We start from the raw sequence: 19,524 nt of genomic DNA, 5'->3' as shown, positions 1-19,524 counted from the left end.
AACAAGGACCCCAAACAACCAAATGTTAGACTATCAAACTACCCCACTTGACACCGCCCTTTCCCCCCAATATCCCCCCCCGCGAATTACCTTACGGATGTTCCATATTACTGTAGTTTATAGTTGCGCGTATGTGTTGAAATACCTACAGTTTTGGTCTCACCGACGATATAATGGGTTTCACGTATCGCTGATTACGAACCTGAGGTAAGAGTTCTAGAATTCAAGATGGAAGATCAATATGGCGGATCAAAAACACGAAACTCTTGAATGTAGCCAAAAATAGCTGTTTATTAGGGTATTTTGGGTCGTTGGTTACGAATCTGAGGTCAAAATTCTTGAATTCAAGATTGCAGATCCAATATGGTGGATAAAAACGTCGAAGCCACAAATCGTAGTAGATTAGAGTGTTTTTAAATCGCTGTTTAAGTACGCAACATTCCTTGATACTTCAGCCACCATGTAGAATTATTCTGCATCCTTGCCCTTTACCAAAACCCACCACAGATATCTTAATGCTGAACGGTGTTAAAATAATTCATCAATTATCTGTTCATCGTTTTCATCATTTCGGTTTGTAGCATCTAATGTGGTACTTAGCAATGAGTTATCGGGATATCTAATATTCTGTAAATGTCGAGCATGGCCTAAATACCACAAGACATTTGCAACGTGCGCACATGTATCTAATGTACGAGCACCGCTTTGACATGTACAGTAGTAACTTTGAATAACATTTTGATCATAATCCTGGTCATTGTGTTTGTAGACAGAGGATACCGCGATGCAATTCCTTTACTGGAATATTTAGGAATTGATCATAGAATGCCCGCACTCCTACTACCACGTGAAAGACAACTATCAACAGAAGATGCGAATACTTCCCGACTAGTTACTAAAAGTCGATGGATAGTCGTGGCAAGAAACGGGCATCTAAGATCTGTTTTTAAGTTTCTAGCACAAACATTGAATCTGCAACATGCAAAGAAATTGAATAGTTTCTATCGCATAGCTGGAGCTGTTTTGAACAGATACCATCCCGTTATTTTCATGCAAGATGCAACCATTGAATTAGCTAGAGAAATGAGAAATAGGTCAATCATGCCGAACGTTGTTAAAGCAAGAGTGGAGGTAGATAATCTTATTAGAAGGAACGGTCAATGGGTACCACTGAATGATCAAGGCCTAATTGATTTCTCTGTACTTAACTTAAACTACTTACGAGATTTGACTGTAGGCACATATCAAGTAGATCTCTCATCCTCTTACGTCCAAGATAAACTAATACGAGATAAGGATGAGCAATTCCAGCTTGACGAAAACGTAACTGAACCGGGATTCCTGCGCATACGTCTCTACTCAAGGTTCCGCAATGCAACTAAGCATCAAGTTTTCATAGCATATGTAGCCAATGATGAAGATGACCAGGATTATGATCAAAATGTTATTCAAGGTTACTATTGTATATGTCAAAGCGGTGCTCGTACATTAGGTACATGTGCGCACGTTGCAAGTGTCTTGTGGTATTTAGGCCATGCACGACATTTACAGAATATTAGTTATCCCGATGACTCATTGCTAAGTACCACATAGATGCTGCAAACCGAAATGATGAAAATAATGAACAGATAATTGATGAATTATTTTAACACCGTTCAGCATGAAGATATCTGTGGTGGGTTTTGGTAAAGGGCAAGGATGCAGAATAATTCTACATGGTGGCTGAAGTATCAAGGAATGTTGCGTACTTAAACAGCGATTTAAAAACACTCTAATCTACTACGATTTGTGGCTTCGACGTTTTTATCCACCATATTGGATCTGCAATCTTGAATTCAAGAATTTTGACCTCAGATTCGTAACCAACGACCCAAAATACCCTAATAAACAGCTATTTTTGGCTACATTCAGGAGTTTCGTGTTTTGATCCGCCATATTGATCCTCCATCTTGAATTCTAGAACTCTCACCTCAGATTCGTAATCAGCGATACGTGAAACCCATTATATCGTCGGTGAAACCAAAACTGTAGGTATTTCAACACATACGCGCAACTATAATCTACAGTAATATGGAACATCCGTAAGGTAATTCGCGGGGGGGATATGTGGGGGGCAAAGGGCGGTGTCAAGTGGGGTAGTTTGATAGTCTAACATTTGGTTGTTTGGGGTCCTTGTTGAGTTGATTAAAACAACAAATTGTTTTACATGCTGAAATCAGTTCAATCCCCCAGCTACTTGGAGGTGGTTTTTGGGGGGAAGGAGTGGATTTCGGTCTTTGTGCCCATTGAGACTTTTGATCCACATGTTAAGAACTATCAACCAGCGAAGTTTCAACAACATTAGCCGAAAGCCACTTTCCATAAGAAAAGTGCGGGGTCCTTTTTAGTTTGAAAATTGTTGTACTCTGCGGAACCGTTTCGAAAAGAATCGGAGCAGTTTAAGTAAGAAAAATCTGGCAACACTGTTTCCATTAATGAAGCGCTTACTGAGCGTTTACAAAAAGATCGCTTAAACTCACAACAATGTGTTATAAGAAATCTACAAGCGACAAGGATGGACCCCCTCTTTCACCATTGTTCCTTCAAGAGACATAGGCTACTAATTCAAGGACAGGATCTCCATACGTAAACATATAAGGCGAGCTGTCTCTCAATCAAGGTAAGAAAGCTGGTAATAATCTTATCTGTCAAAGAGAACGATAATATTTAATGTAAACTTCAGTACAATATCATGATACCAAAAAGGGTTATTTAAGGAGGGGGTTGAACTCTCCATGGGAACTTTAAGGTACCAAAAAGGATAACCATAAAAAAGGAACAAAATTCTAAAATCCCGGTCTAGGGTGGATCGCCGTCATAGCACTCTGAATTTCTCGCATGGACTGTAGCTAAGATCATGTGACTTCTATCAACCAATCAAAATTGAGGTACCAAAACATTCATCTTACCCGTAAAAGGAAACAAATGAGTGAGTGATTTCCCCCACGTTATACCATGTAATCTGTTCACCGTGTGGCGGGTCTAAAATCATGTGACTTCTATCAACCAATCAGAATCGAGGTACCAAAGTACTCATCAAAGAGGATACCCGAATTAAAAAAATCCCAACGTCTAAGATCACGTGTCCTCTATCAGCCAATAAGAATCAGGTATCAAAGTACTCATCTTACCCGTAAAAGGAAACGAATTTTTAAAAATCCCAGAGCTTAAAATCACGTGACCTCTATCAACCAATCAGAATCAGGTATCAAAGCACTCATCTTACCCGTAAAAGGGAACGAATTTAAAACAAAAATCCCAGAGCCTAACATCTCGTGACCTCTATCAACGAATCATCATCGTGGTACCAAAGCATTCATCTTACCCGTAAAAGGGAACGAATTTCAAAAATCCCGGTCATAAAAGAGAGTGAGGGTGTCATTCGCGCGAAACGGGACCCCTACTACTATAAGATCGCTAACATACATAATCTCAGAAATATCAAAGAATTAAATTACATGTGATGTCGTGAAGCATCTTGAGTGAGTGATCATTTCTGGATTGTTAGTTTCAGTTTTTAGATTTTTGCTATTTTAGTTTTGGGATTGTGTAGCCTTCACAAAATGAAAAAACATATGAATTCTCTTTCTAATTTATGCAGGTACAGCTCATACGATGTTGATGATTCTTAACTTTCTTTTACCAGGTGGAAACACACGCAAGCACATCAGATGCCTAACCAGATTTTGGAGCATGAACCGAGTGTATGCGCCTTCACTCGAAAGTAAGTTGTAGAACTTTATTTGTATATATTTTCATTACTATTTAAAGGCAGCAATATGCCGAAAAGGAAAGAATTTTTTTTTTAAGTTCAAACGATTACTACCATATTAATAAAAATCTGAAAAGAAATATTGATGACTTAAGTAATTCGTTAGATAGTGATGGGGGTGTTTCATTACCAAACCATGGTGGAAGTGTTGAAGCTGGACTTACTGGTGAAAGAATACCTAACATAGAAGTGTCTGATTGTGGCAGTAACATGTCTTTATCTGCTTCTGAGTATACTGATAATAATGAATAGAAATCGAATAATGTAACTTTCAATATTTCTGTAACTGGTAAAAAAGACTCAAACACCAATGAATCCCCAAACATACGTAATGATATTCAAAAATGGGCGGTGAAAAACAATATCACGTGTCATGCAGTAAATGAATTGCTCCACATTCTGCACAAATATGGACATACAGGTTTGCCGCTTGACTACAGTACTTTATTGTTGTCCAGACATAATAATGTTATTAAGGATATAGCTTACGGTTAAAACTTCTATATAGGACTTAGAAAAGGAGTTGAAGTTGCAATTCGTGCTGGACTGAAACCGCCGAGTACTAGAAGCATTTCTCTGAAACTTAATATTGATTGAATCCCACTTACCAAAAGTTCCAGAAGTCAATTTTGGCCAATTTTGTGCTTAATAAATGAAAGTTGTGGTCGCAGCTTTCTACGGTCATTCCAAGCCGCATAATGTTGATCAATATTTGTGTGACCTTGTTCATGAGTTAACGTTCTTGGTTAAAGATGAGTTTGTAGTTGATGGTAAACGATATACTTTGTCAGTGCATAAATGTTTTTTGTGTGATGCCCCTGCGCGTTCATTTGTAAAACATATCAAACCTCAAAATCCATGATACTTTGGTTGTGAAAAATGTGTTGAGGGGTCTTATGAAGGACGAATGGTATTTCCTGTACTTAATGCACTAGCACGTACCGACGAATCTCTTCTAAATCGCAATCAAGAAGATCATCACACAGGGATTTCACCATTAGTTCAGTTAGGTTTTGGACTAGTTTCAAAGTTTCCCTTGGATTATATGCACCTCATACTCCTTGGCGTTACACGTAAACTTTTAAATACATGGCTGAAAGGTCCATTAGAAGTACGGTTAAATTCAGGAAAAGTTAAATTCAGGAATAGTTAATATGAAACTATTTGGAATTATTATCATCCTGGGAAACTTCAGAATTCGCCCGCCGCCCTCGGAGCATTGACCATATTGATCGTTGGAAAGCTACAGAGTTAAGGTTAATCCTTTTGTATATAAATCCTGTCATTCTTTCATTCGTTCTTAAGAAAACATTGTATCGTCATTTGTAGTTTTATTTGTAGGCACATTTATACTAATCAAAAAATATTTGGACGATGCCTTATGTAATTATTCAGAAATTTTGTTCAGAAAATTGGTAGAGGAAAGCAAACCATATTATGGAATAGAAATGATAGTATAATGTCCATTCACTTATACATATTCCTAGTGATTGTAAAAAATATGGTTCTCTTGATAATTTTAGTTCCTTTCCGTTTGAAAGCTTTCTTCATACTATAAAGAAATTAATTAGAGCTTCACATCATCCTCTACAACAACTGCTCAATAGGATAAATGAACGCAAAAATGTAGGCAGTTATTCTTCAAATACAACTGATAATTTTTCAATGTACAGTTGAACACAATGAGGGACCACTAATTGAGTTACATATTATGTCCAAGGTGCAAACAATACAAAGTGTTACATTTTAACGGATATAAGTTTAATGTGTCCGAACTAAGAGACAGTGTTTGTATCTTACCAGACATGAATGTCGTATTAGTGAAAAAAATTGTAGTGCTTGACAATAGTATAAAAATCATTGGTATTACATTTCAAGTACGTTCTGACATATCCATGCAAATCTTCAAAGCTGGGAATTTTAAAAGTTCGTTCCCCTTCAGATTTTGGAAGTTTCGATATTCACGGAATTCGATATTCAGGAAGTGTGTTCTTTTACCTCCTAAACAGGAAATTAACAGTGGACATCAATCAAGATTCGTTTGTGTATCCCATTATCACATCACATAAATTGAAAACATTCTTTTGTCATAAAAAGGTGTAATAAGTTAAGCAATTGAGATACACTTTGTAAAAATTGAGTGAAATATTTAGTTTTACGTGGTTATGTCGTTTAGAATAGCGGAGACGGATGATCAATGAAAGTAAATGAGTGTGAAATAATTGGTAGAATGCAAATGTGGGGGGAACCGGAATAACCTCGATAAAATCTAGACGATAATATTTTGTCTACAACAAACTCATTGCCCGTGGATTGAACCAGGGATCCCCCGCAAGACCACTGAATCACCGTCCCCCAGGGAACACATTGTATACGTAAATACAGCACAGTGCTTTCAAATATGTATAGATACCATATTTCTTAGACAGTAAATATACCAGTATGATCAGTCTCTTGTATCAAATTCTGAAATTCTATATGTAATTTTCGAACAAAACGAAACTAAATTATGATCTGTTCCGAAGTTATTTATTTAATAATGAAATACGTGTAAATGTTAAATCCCTTTTTCAGAAATCAATGAACATACCACTGGAGACATTGCAATATTCTGGTAACGCCTCCCACAAACATCCGCCATGTTCTTGAACATGAAGGAGGTTTTCCGAAAGACGTTGATATGTTGAATGAGCTATTTCACTTAGCTATAGAGGTCATGGTGGGTCAGTAGTAAAGCACTCACCTCTGGCACTAGGAGTTCCTACGTCAGTCTCCTGTAGCACGAGTTTATGGTGGAGAATATCGTATTTTCTCCCACACTCTCATTTCACCAATTATTTCAGCATAACTAACATTCATTAACCACTCATCTCCTTTATTCTAATGTTCATAATCGTGAGACGTAAAACTAGAGACTTCGTTTCATTTTCATCCAATCTGGATATGAAACGTTTTCCCACTTTGTCTTTTTTTAAATTAAAGTCATATATTTAGTTTAGATGGTGTAACACTCAGACGACGAATGTTTTCTTATATTGTAGCATAAAGTATATGAGCATGTATATACGTATTTAAAAAATCATTGTATACACGACTCCAAAAGTGCATTACCACATGCAATTTTCCTTTGCCTGCAATAGCAGGCAACCCAAAAATCTTGGCGGTTGGGTTGGTTGCAAATTCGATAGGCGTTGGACTAAACCTCGATTCTGCCACAGATATATCAGTGTGGCAAACTGCAAATAAGAGAATAAAACAAATTGTTAAAAATGACAATGTTATTATTGTGACGGTGTTGGATGACACCAAAAGTTACAAAATGACTTACTTAAGCAGTTCAAAGAAGATGAATGATAAGAAACAGATATAAGAAGAAATCATTTCTCTCTTCTCCCCACCACACCCAAAAAAAGAAACTCATAAAAAGAAACAGTTATATAACATAAAGATTTCATATAAAAGGCTAACAGCACACAAACGAATAGCTACACGAAACGAAAAAGAGACAAACATAGAATAGGGGATACCAGTGGCGCAGCAGACTTGCGGCCCTCCCATGCAAGATAAAGAGATGGGACCCTAGTTGTAAACCCCATTGTTATAATAATAATAATAATAATAATAATAATAATAATAATAATAATAATAATAATTTTATTTTAAGTGCTATGAACAGCTCATAAGCAAAAATACAGCACTATGTTAAAATCATTATATAATCATTTTAAACAGACCAGAAATTATATAATATAAAATGACTATTAGAGCAGGTTAAGGCCTTTGTCAGAAGTTTAATATAGTAAAATTATAAGATTCAAACTGATATATAAAACAAAAAATAAAAGAAAACAGTCAGTTTCATAATATACGATTAAAAGAACTATGCAAATTAAAGTCTCATTTAACTACCATTTAAAATAATGAAACAACCTTACTTAAAATTTGACCTTCACATGCAAAAATCTCTTTCATTTATTGTCATATTTTAACGTAAAAGTTTGGTACTTTGAGTAAAAGATTATAACATAAAAATACAGTGAAAATACACAATAACAATAAAATAAAGATAAGCAGCTAGAACCCTTGTCATAAAGTTAAAGCAGTTTAATTTTTGTAAGAAATGCTCTGATATTTACCCTAACATATGTTCATTTTAAATTATAAGACATTGTCATCCTTCTTAGTATTTCACGTTTTAAGTTTAATGCAACTAATGTCGATCGATTCCCAGCACTATAAGTCGGCACTCTTATTCTTATATTTTCTAAGCAATATTCGTTGCTATATTTATTTTCCAACATCATTTGAATAAATAATTTATCAGTAACTTTCCTCCTTTTCGATAGTTCTTGAAGCCCCCAAAATGTCAACCAATATCCATATTCATGTGCATAGTAATCTTTTTCATTTTATAACACAGTAGCCTTATGAAACATTTCTGTACAACTTCGATTTTGTTAACAAGTGTGTTGGATAGACTATTCCAGACAACTGAACCAAATTCCAATTTAGATCTAACAAATGTCTTATATAAGTATATATAAGAACTTCCATTTTTAAATTCAGGCCATTGATAAAGTATAAAACCTATTTTTTTCTTGCTGATTGCACTACGTCATTTATGTGATTAGCAAATTTTAATTGTCTGTCAAACAAAATACCGAGATCTTTAATTGGTTGAACATTGTCTATTGTTACTTCATTAATTTTATACTTGCTAACAAAATATTGAGTTTTATTAGTGAATGTCATGTTTAGTTTTCTCAGAGTTGATCATTAATAAATTATTTTCACACCAATAATTTACTGTATCTAAATCTTTCTGCAGCAGATAATTATCATACTGGTTATTAACTACTCTAAAAAGCTTTATGTCATCTGCGTATAAAAGTATTTTTGAGTATTCGACTTTTCCTGGTAAATCATTGATAAATAGGGAAAAAAGAAGTGGCCCCAGGGGAGATCCTTGAGGTATCCCCTTCCCTATTTGACCTTGACTAGATTTTACATTCCCTATCTTTACTTTATAAGTTCTATTTGGTAAGTAACTTTCAAACCAATTAGTATATGACTATGATAAGCCAATGTTTGATAACTTACTTAGAAGTAATTTGTGATCAATTGAATCAAAGGCCTTTGACATATCGATATATATATTGATTATGATTTCCTGTTTATCAGGTGATTAAAGTTTTTCTTTCTCTCTTTTTTTGTAGTAAATTCCCGCTGCTCAATTCCCTTTTTTCCGTACATATTTTATCGTAATTATACTTGTTTGTTTGTTTTCTCCTTTTTTAACCATGGCCGAATCGGGTTTTATCGTTCGTAACGAAATCACTCGTCATTATAGGCGATTTAACATTGAGGGCAGAATGTTGGAAGTATAATTTAACGCACCACCCGTAGGTTCCGATATTATCCAATACGTGCATAATAGTTTCCAAGTGATGCTGGACCATTTATTAGCCAATGTCGACGATGAGGCGATGGTTGGTTTATCGGTAATATCGCCACGCAACACCAATAAGCCATTCTGGGTGAGTTTTCGCCAAGCACGAAACATGACACTGGAGGCGATGTGGGCCTCATTTGAAAGAGTTTTACAAAGTCACAATGCATTTCTCCTGCACGAACCATTCACCGTTCATTTTCATCGTGTGGATATTCCAAGAGGATACGAATATGGAGATCGTTTAGCCCAAGGAATACTTCAAAATGAAGAATTATTACGTAGCAAGCGAGGGATTGTAGGCGTAAAAAATCAAGATCCAAGGTGTCATGCGTACGCCCTTGTTATTGCTATTGGTCTGAAGACATACAAGAATGTAGATATGAAATGATATTGGCAATATCAACGCCAATCTAAATGTGTTGTGGACGATGAAGTAGATGCGTTATGTGCAAATGCAGGAGTGAATTTGGATCATCGTGCCAGTGTAAATGAAATACAACAATTCCAGTCATACCTCAAAGAGTATAAAATTACAGTGTATACTAGTTTCTCAGGCCATGACATCATGTACGAGGGACCCAACGATGAAAATCGCACTCCCATAAATTTGATTTGTTTTGCTGGCCACTTTGACATTATCCAATCTTTAACTGCTTGTTTTGCAACCAAGTTCTACTGTGAAGCGTGCCATAAAAAGTATAATGAACGTAACAGACATGTAAAAAATTGTCCTGTAACGTGCTCCAAATGTTTACAGAGACCTCTATGCGACAACAATCAAACGCCGATATTGTGCAACGACTGCAATCGTCAATTTTATGGCGAAGAATGTTTTAATAATCATCGTAATATTGTATATCATCAAGGGAAACCTGTATGTAAAATGGTGAAGCAATGTACTAAATGTTACAGAGTATATTCTTTTGTACGAAGTGGACAACGCATTCATGACTGCAATGAGATCTTTTGTAATGTATGTAAGAAGATTGTTCCAGGATCACATCAATGTTTCATGCTTCCAGATCGACAATGTTTGAAACCTGGTGTTCCTTCACTCATTCATGCAAAGAAAGTATTGATTTTCTATGATATAGAATCTATGTAGGACAAAAATATTGGCGATGATATGTTTGTACACGTTCCGAATTTATTGGTTGCACAACAAATATGTTATGCATGTGTTATAAACGATAATATCCAGCAGTCTTGCAGTACGTGTGGTCAGCGCCAACATATTTTCCAAGTAGACGATCCAGTTTATGATTTTCTCCAATACTTGCGGGAACGTCGTCCCAATATAAATAGAATTTTCTTTCTCGCTCACAACTCGAAGAGCTACGATGGACATTTTATTCTAAAGACCATGGTAGAACAATGTCAATGGAGACCTGACGTCATATTAAATGGGACCAAGATATTGAGTTTAACCTTCAATAATCTGACGTTCATTGACTCTTTGAACTTCCTGCCTATGGCATTAAGCAAATTGTCAAAAGTGTTCAATTTAACCGCAACCAAAAGGCTACTTCCCGCATTTCTTCAACACCAAAGAAAATCAATCGTATATTGGACCACTTCCAGTAACGAAGTATTATGGTGCAAATGAAATTTGCGTCGAAGACAGGAACAAGCTCATGCAGTGGTACAACGATCATCGTAATGACACGTTTGATTTCCAGAAGGAAATTATCAACTATTGTATTCAAGATGTCAATATACTGCGACAAGCATGCATTTCGTTTATGACGTCTTTTGAAGCAAAAACCAAAGTGAATTCCTTCTTGGAGACGGTAACGATTGCAAGTGCTTTCAATTTAGTATTCCGCCGGAATTTCCTCAAACCCATCACCATTGAAATTCTACCGGCACATGGCTATCGATGGAGAAGTACGCAATAGAGCACTGCAATGCAATGGCTGGCCTACATTGAAAAAACCGAAGGAAAACAAATCTTACATGCGGTCCGAAAAAAGAAGTGTCTATTGCGAGATTCCATGTTGATGGCTACTACCAAGATCCTTAGGCTAGTTTTAGACGGAAGCATTTATCGTAGCATTTCTCGTAGCAAAAATCGTATCATCGGTATCCTACCGTGTAAAGTAGCAAATGCTATAGCATTTCCCATGCCATGGCATATCCTATGACATTTCTTGTCGATAGAACCTACTCTATTTCGTAGCATTTTCCCTAGCATTTTCTGCTCCGATTGCAACGTGATGTGTTAAAAGGAAGCGAAAGATTTTGTCAAATATCCATGCTCTTTGTTTTGTGTGGGAAATTGAATTGTAGTAAAGAAAATGAGTTGGAGTAGGGATACTATTATTATGTTGATTAAAAAATATGAGGAACATCCTTGTTTGTGCAAAGTTAAAAGCGTGTAGTTTCACTATACGGATCCACGCAGAAATTCATTTAAAAAAACTTTCTCGTTTCATTTATTGTACCTTCAGCAATCATTTCTGAGGTGTGCTCTTGCATTCTCCGGTTCAGGTTCACTTTAACAGGTGGCAACGTTTAGTTTTACTATACGGATCCATAGTATAAGTAGTAGGAGGAGGAAGAGGAGGAGTAAGTAGTACGGTAGTAGTAGTAGTAGTAGTAGTAGTAGAAGTAGTAGTAGTAGGAGGAGGAGGAGTAAGTAGTAGTATCTAAAAGTAGAAGTAGGAGTACTTAGTAATAGTAACAGTAGCAGTAGGTGTAGTTAAGGTAAGAGTAGAAGCAGTAGCAGTGGTAGGAATAGGAGTTGGAACGGGTAGTAGTAGTTGGAATAGGAGTAGGAGTAGTAGTGGTAGTAGTAATAGTAGTAGCAGTAGTGGGAACGGGTTAGAAGCTCCGAAGGGGTTGGTTGGTTTCTGTTCTCGATACAAAATGGGGGAAATTACAGACTTGCCAAAATTTTATGGCAGCTTATTGAAGATTACGTGCATTTCAGGTTCGACTTTAATTTCTATATTTGCACGTAAATACGCATTTCAGATGTAAGTGCACACCATATTTCCATTACTTATGCACTACCCTATTAAAATATTAGAAATTTCTTCCGTAAATTTTAAAATCTATGGATCTGTATAGTATAACTGCACCGTTAAAATTCCTTTGTAAATACGCATCTCAGATGTAAGTGCACACCATATTTCCATTACCTATACACTACCCTATTAAAATAATAGAAATTTATTCTGTAAATTTTAAAATCTATGGATCTGTATAGTATAACTGCACCGTTAAAATTCCTTTGTATCATAATAAGCATATGCGAAAAAGGGCTTTAGAAGAAATAGCGACTGAAATATCTGTTTTTAGTTTTGGAGCCATAATTGCGCTCTTCTCCAGTGATTTGTTTGCTACGTCACGACAAAATGCTTATCAAAATACTACCGTGTAAAAGCACAATATACTTTTGATGCCATAGAATATTATACAAGATTTTTGGGCGCACATCTGCTACGAGAAATGCTACGATAAATGCTTTCGTCTAAAACTGGCCTTAGACGTTAGAGGAGCACATCTATGAGCATGCCGGTTGTTTTTATCACGGCTGTAAAGTGTGTATTACTACAGGCCGTAATCAGCCCATCTACGGCAATCCAGAAGACACCATGGAATTCCGTTATGAACTCCGTTAAAAACCACTCTTTTCTTTTACTGTATATTAAATAAGGCGGCTCGACATTAAGATGCTTTGAAAATAATAATCATACCAAATTATTTAATGGATGCTATGCATTTGTTCTATGACTCCATTATCAATGGGAATCAATTACTTAGTGTACGAATTATAATACACGAAAACTTTTTTCCTCCAACGCAAGTGTAATGTTTTACTGCAGTGTTGGTAATTTGTAAGTAAGCATATCATATTTTAGTATGACTTTCAGCATTGAAGCGAATGAGAATGCCGACTGATTTTGCATTTCTTTCTGATTATTTGCCAAAAACAAAGCAGATGACTAGATAAGGGACAGAGATTAAAAGGAATGTTCAGATGGTGAAGTTAATGCATATGCACCCTCACAGACTTCGATGAATTAGATCTTGCTGTACTACAAGCAAAAACAAGTGGAGCTATTTTACTCGGAACGCAGACTATTGCAACATACAGTATTCTGCAGTTGATAACTGTGTAGTCGAGAGATGTTTTGGTAGTAGTTTAACTTGTGGTCACGGCCCACTCATCGTTTGTCGTCCTATAGCAATATCACTCTGTATTACTGTGGGGGGCCACTAGGGGGCCGACAATTTTAGCATTAGGGCCTGGCCCCCTTGACCCTCCCTTGTATTCACCACTGACTACTATTACGTATAGTGATGGGTAAATTCCCGGGAAGATTCCCAAAATGGGAATTTATCCGGGAATTTATGTACAATCAGAAAGAAAATTGCATTCTATTACTATATTATGATTTCAAAGTTGAATTAATTTTTATATCACAGCATATTATTACTGTTGTCCACAGAGGATTCTTTTAAATCTATATATTCTGAACGGTGCTATGTTACTTTATTAACAGTTTATTATATTTAGAGAGTACGCATAAATGTATATTTATTTCCAATATGTTCTATCAATTAAATATGTGTGAAAAATTATATAGTAAGACCTAATACATTTAAACCACTAAACAGTTTAAATTTATATGTAAGTGGATTTGCTCAACTTGACTTTACTACTGATATTATAAACACATTAAATTTATAAATGTTATAAACCAATTAGATTGGGTAAATGCTAGAAGATACATGTCTCACCAATTTATCAACATTTATCAATATTTATGTTCACAAAATTTGCAAGATACTTACTTATCTTTATGTTTTAGCACGTAACTTTGCCATACACGACCTTTCATTCTACCTATTTCTAGAAATTCCATACGTTAATTCACATGTAAAAGAAGTCCGAGTACCTCTTCAGAAATTCGAGTCAGAGAAAGGAGACAGACCGACGTCAATTACTAATGGTGGTTCAAAGTTTATTAATAGTACTTCATTTCTATTTTTACATAATTCTAAATTACTTTACAAAATTGTTCCTTTTCATCATTTGTAAATTAATACTTTGCTAATTTTGGCTGTTTTTAGCATCGGAGGCCAGCTTTTGCAACTACTTTTTTGCGATATTCTATTGCGATGCGGTTGTTTTATGGTTTCATACGTTAAATTACGTTACCAACATTAAATTCAGACAGCATTGCAGAGCGAGCGTTAGCGAATGAAGGCGGGTTTGAGCCCCGCATGGCACGTTGTTTTCTATCTTCGTTACCAACAATTCACTTTCTTTTCTCACATAAATCACTTCCACTTACCTTTCTGTTTTGTATAGATCCCCTACTGCCTTAAAAAAATATGTTCGATACTTTCTTGACTACTTGAACATCACTATCAACTCATTTCTTTCGTAAATTATCCTATTTTTTGCTAGTTTTGACCCCCAATACTAAACAATTACCCCACTTTTTAGTGTAAATGGAAATGGGGCTTAAAAATCATCCGCCTTATGCAAAGTCATTTTGATGTATGATTAGAGTCATACTAAAAGCCGGTCTACTGCCAGAAACATATGTTAGTCGAACTCTTTAGTATGGCACTAATAATACTTCAGAACGACTCTGCATAATGGGGCGTTTACACTAGGTCGATTTAGTCGCACGACTAAATCGACTCGCTGCATTTGCCACTAAATCGAAGCAACTAGGCCGAATCAGATCGATGGATGTGTTCAATTATTTCAACCACAGAAAATAGAATGTCTTTCAATTCAGTTGCCAGTCGATTAGTCGCCTTCGATCAAAATTACAGACCGATATCACTCTTACACCCAATAAATAAAATATTTGAGAAACTAATTAAAAAGAGACTAATAAATTTCTTGAACAAACAGCAGATACTATGCCATGAACAACACGGTTTTGTAACTGGGAGAAACACAACTACGGCAACATATACGCTTATAAAAAACATACTAAAAGGGCTAAACGATAAAATACTAATCTTAGGCATTTTCTATGATTTAAGCAAAGCTTTCGATCTCGTTAACCACAAAATACTCTTACGAAAACTTGAGCATTATGGTATAAGGGGGAAAGTGCTACAGCTGATGGAAACCTATTTACAGGGGAGGACGCAAGCAGTTGAAGTCTCCCACATACAAAATGGGAATGTAAAAACATATTTATCAAACCCAAGACAAGTCCGTAACGGCGTGCCTCAGGGCTCAATATTAGGTCCAATCCTATTTCTATTGTATATAAATGATTTTCCTGGAATATTGAAGAATTTTGAAGTAATTTTATATGCAGATGACACAAGCGTAATTGTAGAGGGTAAAACCGTAAGTGAGCTAAGGAACAACACATGTAGAGTATTGGATCAAGCCAAAAAATGGTTCGAAAGTAACTCCTTATGCATAAACAACACAAAAACAAAATACTTACTTTTTCACACAAAACAAAACACGAAAATAAAAGAAACCAAAAATAAATTGACCGATCTAAAACTAGATTTCACCCATGAAATTAAATTTTTAGGATTAAATATAAATGAAAATCTAACTTGGGAAACCCACGTTAAAGAAATAATAGTAAAATTAAATTCCAGACTTTATGCACTCAGGATATTAAAAGAAACGTTAAATACTAAAGCTTTGATCCAAGTATACTACGGGCTTATACACCCTATACTAAATTACGGCATCATTTTCTGGGGCAAATCTTCAAGCAGCAAAGCAGTCTTCATGAAACAGAAGCAAGCAATACGAATAATATTTGGTCTACACATGAGAACATCATGCAAAGAAAAATTTAAACAGCACCACATCCTTACCCTACCATCTATGTATGTATACGAAACTGCAATCTATGCAGCTAAACTGAAAGATGGAACCCAAATAAGTCACGTTTATAATACCAGACAACAAAATGAAAGAAGACAATATTTTACAAAACTAACATTAGTACAGGAAGGCCCAAGCCATATGGGAGTACAAATTTACAATAAGCTGCCCAGAAAAATAAAAAATGAAGAAAATATAAATGTTTTTAAAAAGAAACTCAAGAGATTCCTGGTGGATAAAGTATATTACAGCGTAGCACAGGGGCGTCATTTCAGACTTCGCTTGCGAGGGGCAAGAGCACCACCGATATAAGACTAACGTTTTTTGTATTAGTATATTAGTAGGCAATCGATTAAAGTATATGTATTCCTCAAACTCTTGGGGGGGGCAATTGCCCTCTCCTGCCCTCCCTAAATGACGCCCCTGGCGTAGCAGATTATCTTTGCAATAATGTGTATTAAATAGTGTAACATATTTCTTTTTCTAAGTGTATTTGAAACAAGGAAGAGGACTGTCTGAACCCTCCAAATACCAAATGTATCTTGGTTTCAAATGGAGTAAATAAATACAATACAATACAATACAAGCGATTAAGTTGAAGTCCCGTTTACAAGGTCGATTAAGTTGAAAGTGACGTCAATTCAACTGAATCGAACGCAAATCGACTGTGTAAACGCCCCATAAGGCCCCATATTATTAGTTATATAAAGTACCGTCAAATAATTTTAAATTTTTTTAACCTCCAAATTTTTTAAACCTAGAAGTAAATCACAATATATTAAAATAAAGTAATTAGTCATATCGTTTTTATAATTTGGAAGAAAAAGTAAAGAAATGGTAATATATTCCTTCCCGGGAATTTATAGGCCAGGGAAAAAACCCGGGAATATTCCCATTTTTTAAATTCCTTCCCACCGGGAATATTCCCACTGCCCATCACTAATTACGTAGTGAGGGGCAATGGGAATAATTCCGGGTGTTCTCCCTGGCATATAAATTCACGGGAAGGAATTTATTTCCATTTCTTTATTTCATTAACCATATTGCCAGAAAAAAATAACTACTTTATTTTCATTTATTATGATTTACGTTTCAAATAATTTGGAGATTAAAAGAATAACATTCGTTGACTGTAATTTATATAACTAATTAATAATATGATTTTCTTAATTCCTATTTTCATTTGTACTAAAAAGTAGCAGAATACTAATTTATAAATAATGAAAACAAACCAGTTTGTAAAGTTACCTAGAAATTCTACAGATATAGAGTTGAAGTACTATCAATACACACCGAACAACCTTTAGTAATAGATATCGTTATCGTTATATCTGACTTAAATTTCGCTCTCTGAGGAAGAATCAGATATTGAATAAGGGAAACTCTGTACCTGTAAATACATATACGTTTCCGGACCTGTCTTATTAGGATTTGTTTCCTTATACATGTGCCAAGCGTTGTTGGAAAATTTTTGTAACCGTAAATATTGTAAGTATTCTTAAATTAGAGATTTAAAAGTAGACAGTAACAAAGCACAGTGTTCTTCAAACAACATTCTGTATATATGTCATTACTTACACTGGCAACCTTACAAATTTTTCGACAGACTACGTATCTTCTGTGGAAGTTACATTACCTAATTTCTTTATAACAAGTAATTAATGTGTTTACAATATCAGTAGTAAGGTTAAGTTTAAAAAATTCATTAACATGTAAATTTAAACTGTTTAGCGGTGTAAAAGTTTGTGGACTTTCTATACGAAATGTTTAAAATATATTTACTCGCATAAGACATATTTGTAAGTAAATATACGGCCTATGTTTAGCAGAAGAGGTCCAGCTCTTTTCTCTAAAAAATGTTACAATTTTGGTATTTTCTCTTCATATTCGGTTAGTTTAGGGTAGGGTTGGGATTGAGTATAGCCCGCTCCCCCCAGTGATTTTTAACGAATCATATTGATTCTAACGATTCATACTGGTTCATAATGAATCGGAATCGCATGTTATAAACATTTAAGATGTAAATGTTGTGGTAAGGAAGTTTGGTCAATGTTCCGTTAAGGGGGTCCAGTGTCTTTGACACCACTTCTTTCTATTGATTTTCGTTTCATTACATAATATAACGTTATATTAGGTTAGGTTAGCTCAGGTTAGGCTAGGTTAGGTTAGGTTAGCTTAGGTCAGGTTAGGTTAGGGTAGCTTAAGGGGGTCCAGTGTAGTTTTGGACCCCCTTAACGGAACATGGACCGGAAGTTTTAGTATAAGTACTAGTAGTAGTAGTAGTAGCGGTAGTAGCAATAGTAGTAGTAGTAGTAGTAGTAGTTAGTAGCAATAGTAGTAGTAGTAGTAGGAACGGGTTAGAAGCCCCGCAGGGGTTAGTTGGATTTTGTTCTCGATATAAGTAGTAGTAGTGACTCTTCCAGTTCCAGTGACAAAGAAGTGGGGGAGCGGGCTATACACAAGCCGCGGTGGTAGTAATAGTAGCAGTAGTAGTAGTAGTTAGTAGCAATAGTAGTAGTGGTGGTGGTAGTTAGTAGCAATAGTAGTAGGAACGGGTTAGAAGCCCCGCAGGGGTTGGTTTGGTTCTGTTCTCGATATAAGTAGTAGTAGTACTGACTCTTCCAGTTCCGGTGACAAAGAACTGGGGGGAGCGGGCTATACACAAGCCCAGGGTTGGTTAGTTTAAGTTAGTTTAGGCTACTTTAGTTACGTTAGGTTAGTTTAGTTTGTTATATTAGTGTAGGAGTTCCGTATAATTTTCCAAAAAGATGATAGAATTTCGCTTATTTCTACTAATATTACGTTAGTTCAGGTTACCGTTTAGCATATACGTTTTAAAGAATCTTCTGGAGATAACAGTGATAAATATACTCTGAAAAAAAAAACAAATTTTATTTTGAAATCATAATGTAGCAATAGAATGCAATTTTCTATTTGTTTGTACATTAATTCCCGGAATATTCCCATTTTTGGAAATCTTCCCGGGAAGATCCCAAGGAATATTCCCGAAAAATATATTCCCGGGAATTTGAGCATCACTACTACTATTAATACTGTTTATCCGCATATTAAAACTGTACGCCTAATAACGTAACGTAACTTAATATAATCCAACCAAATGTAACTGAATGCAGTAAAAATTTGTCCTTTTTTTTACGATTTTGAAGTTGATCCGGCGATACAGCAGTAATGTCCAATTTTGCATCTGTCACCTCTATGATGTATCAATGAGCCCTTATTTTGTTTAACCGTTCGTGTGTTTGTAGAAGAAAATATACCAACGTTAGTGTATAAAATTTTAAATTTACAATGTGACAACGTAAATTTATACATGTTTATAAATCAAGTTAGCGGTTAACTTTGCAATGCCCGCACCAGCTTGTATACTCACTCAGAAACAAAAAAAAAACTAAGAAAATGGGTTAAAAC

General features: G+C 35.4%; 1 protein-coding gene across 3 annotated transcripts in view; it reads left to right on the top strand.

Annotated features, from left to right (window-relative positions):
• Nucleotides 1–19,524, top strand: part of LOC145663236 (uncharacterized) — a 355,902-nt gene that overhangs the window by 277,776 nt on the left and 58,602 nt on the right. Inside the window, exon 1 of one of the 3 annotated variants that reach the window (XM_081729610.1) lies at nt 17,388–17,583. The exons of the other annotated variants lie outside the window; for them this stretch is intronic. The gene's annotated coding sequence lies outside the window, so the exon portion shown is untranslated. Of the gene's footprint in view, nt 1–17,387; nt 17,584–19,524 lie in introns of those variants that run through there. 3 annotated transcript variants of the gene reach the window in all.

Source organism: Thermobia domestica, chromosome 10 (genome assembly GCF_964235325.1).
Source record: "Thermobia domestica chromosome 10, izTheDome1.hap1.1, whole genome shotgun sequence".
Taxonomy (NCBI): domain Eukaryota; kingdom Metazoa; phylum Arthropoda; class Insecta; order Zygentoma; family Lepismatidae; genus Thermobia; species Thermobia domestica.
The sequence above is the reverse complement of the archived record's forward strand: the minus strand, read 5'-3'. Positions and strand labels throughout refer to the sequence as shown.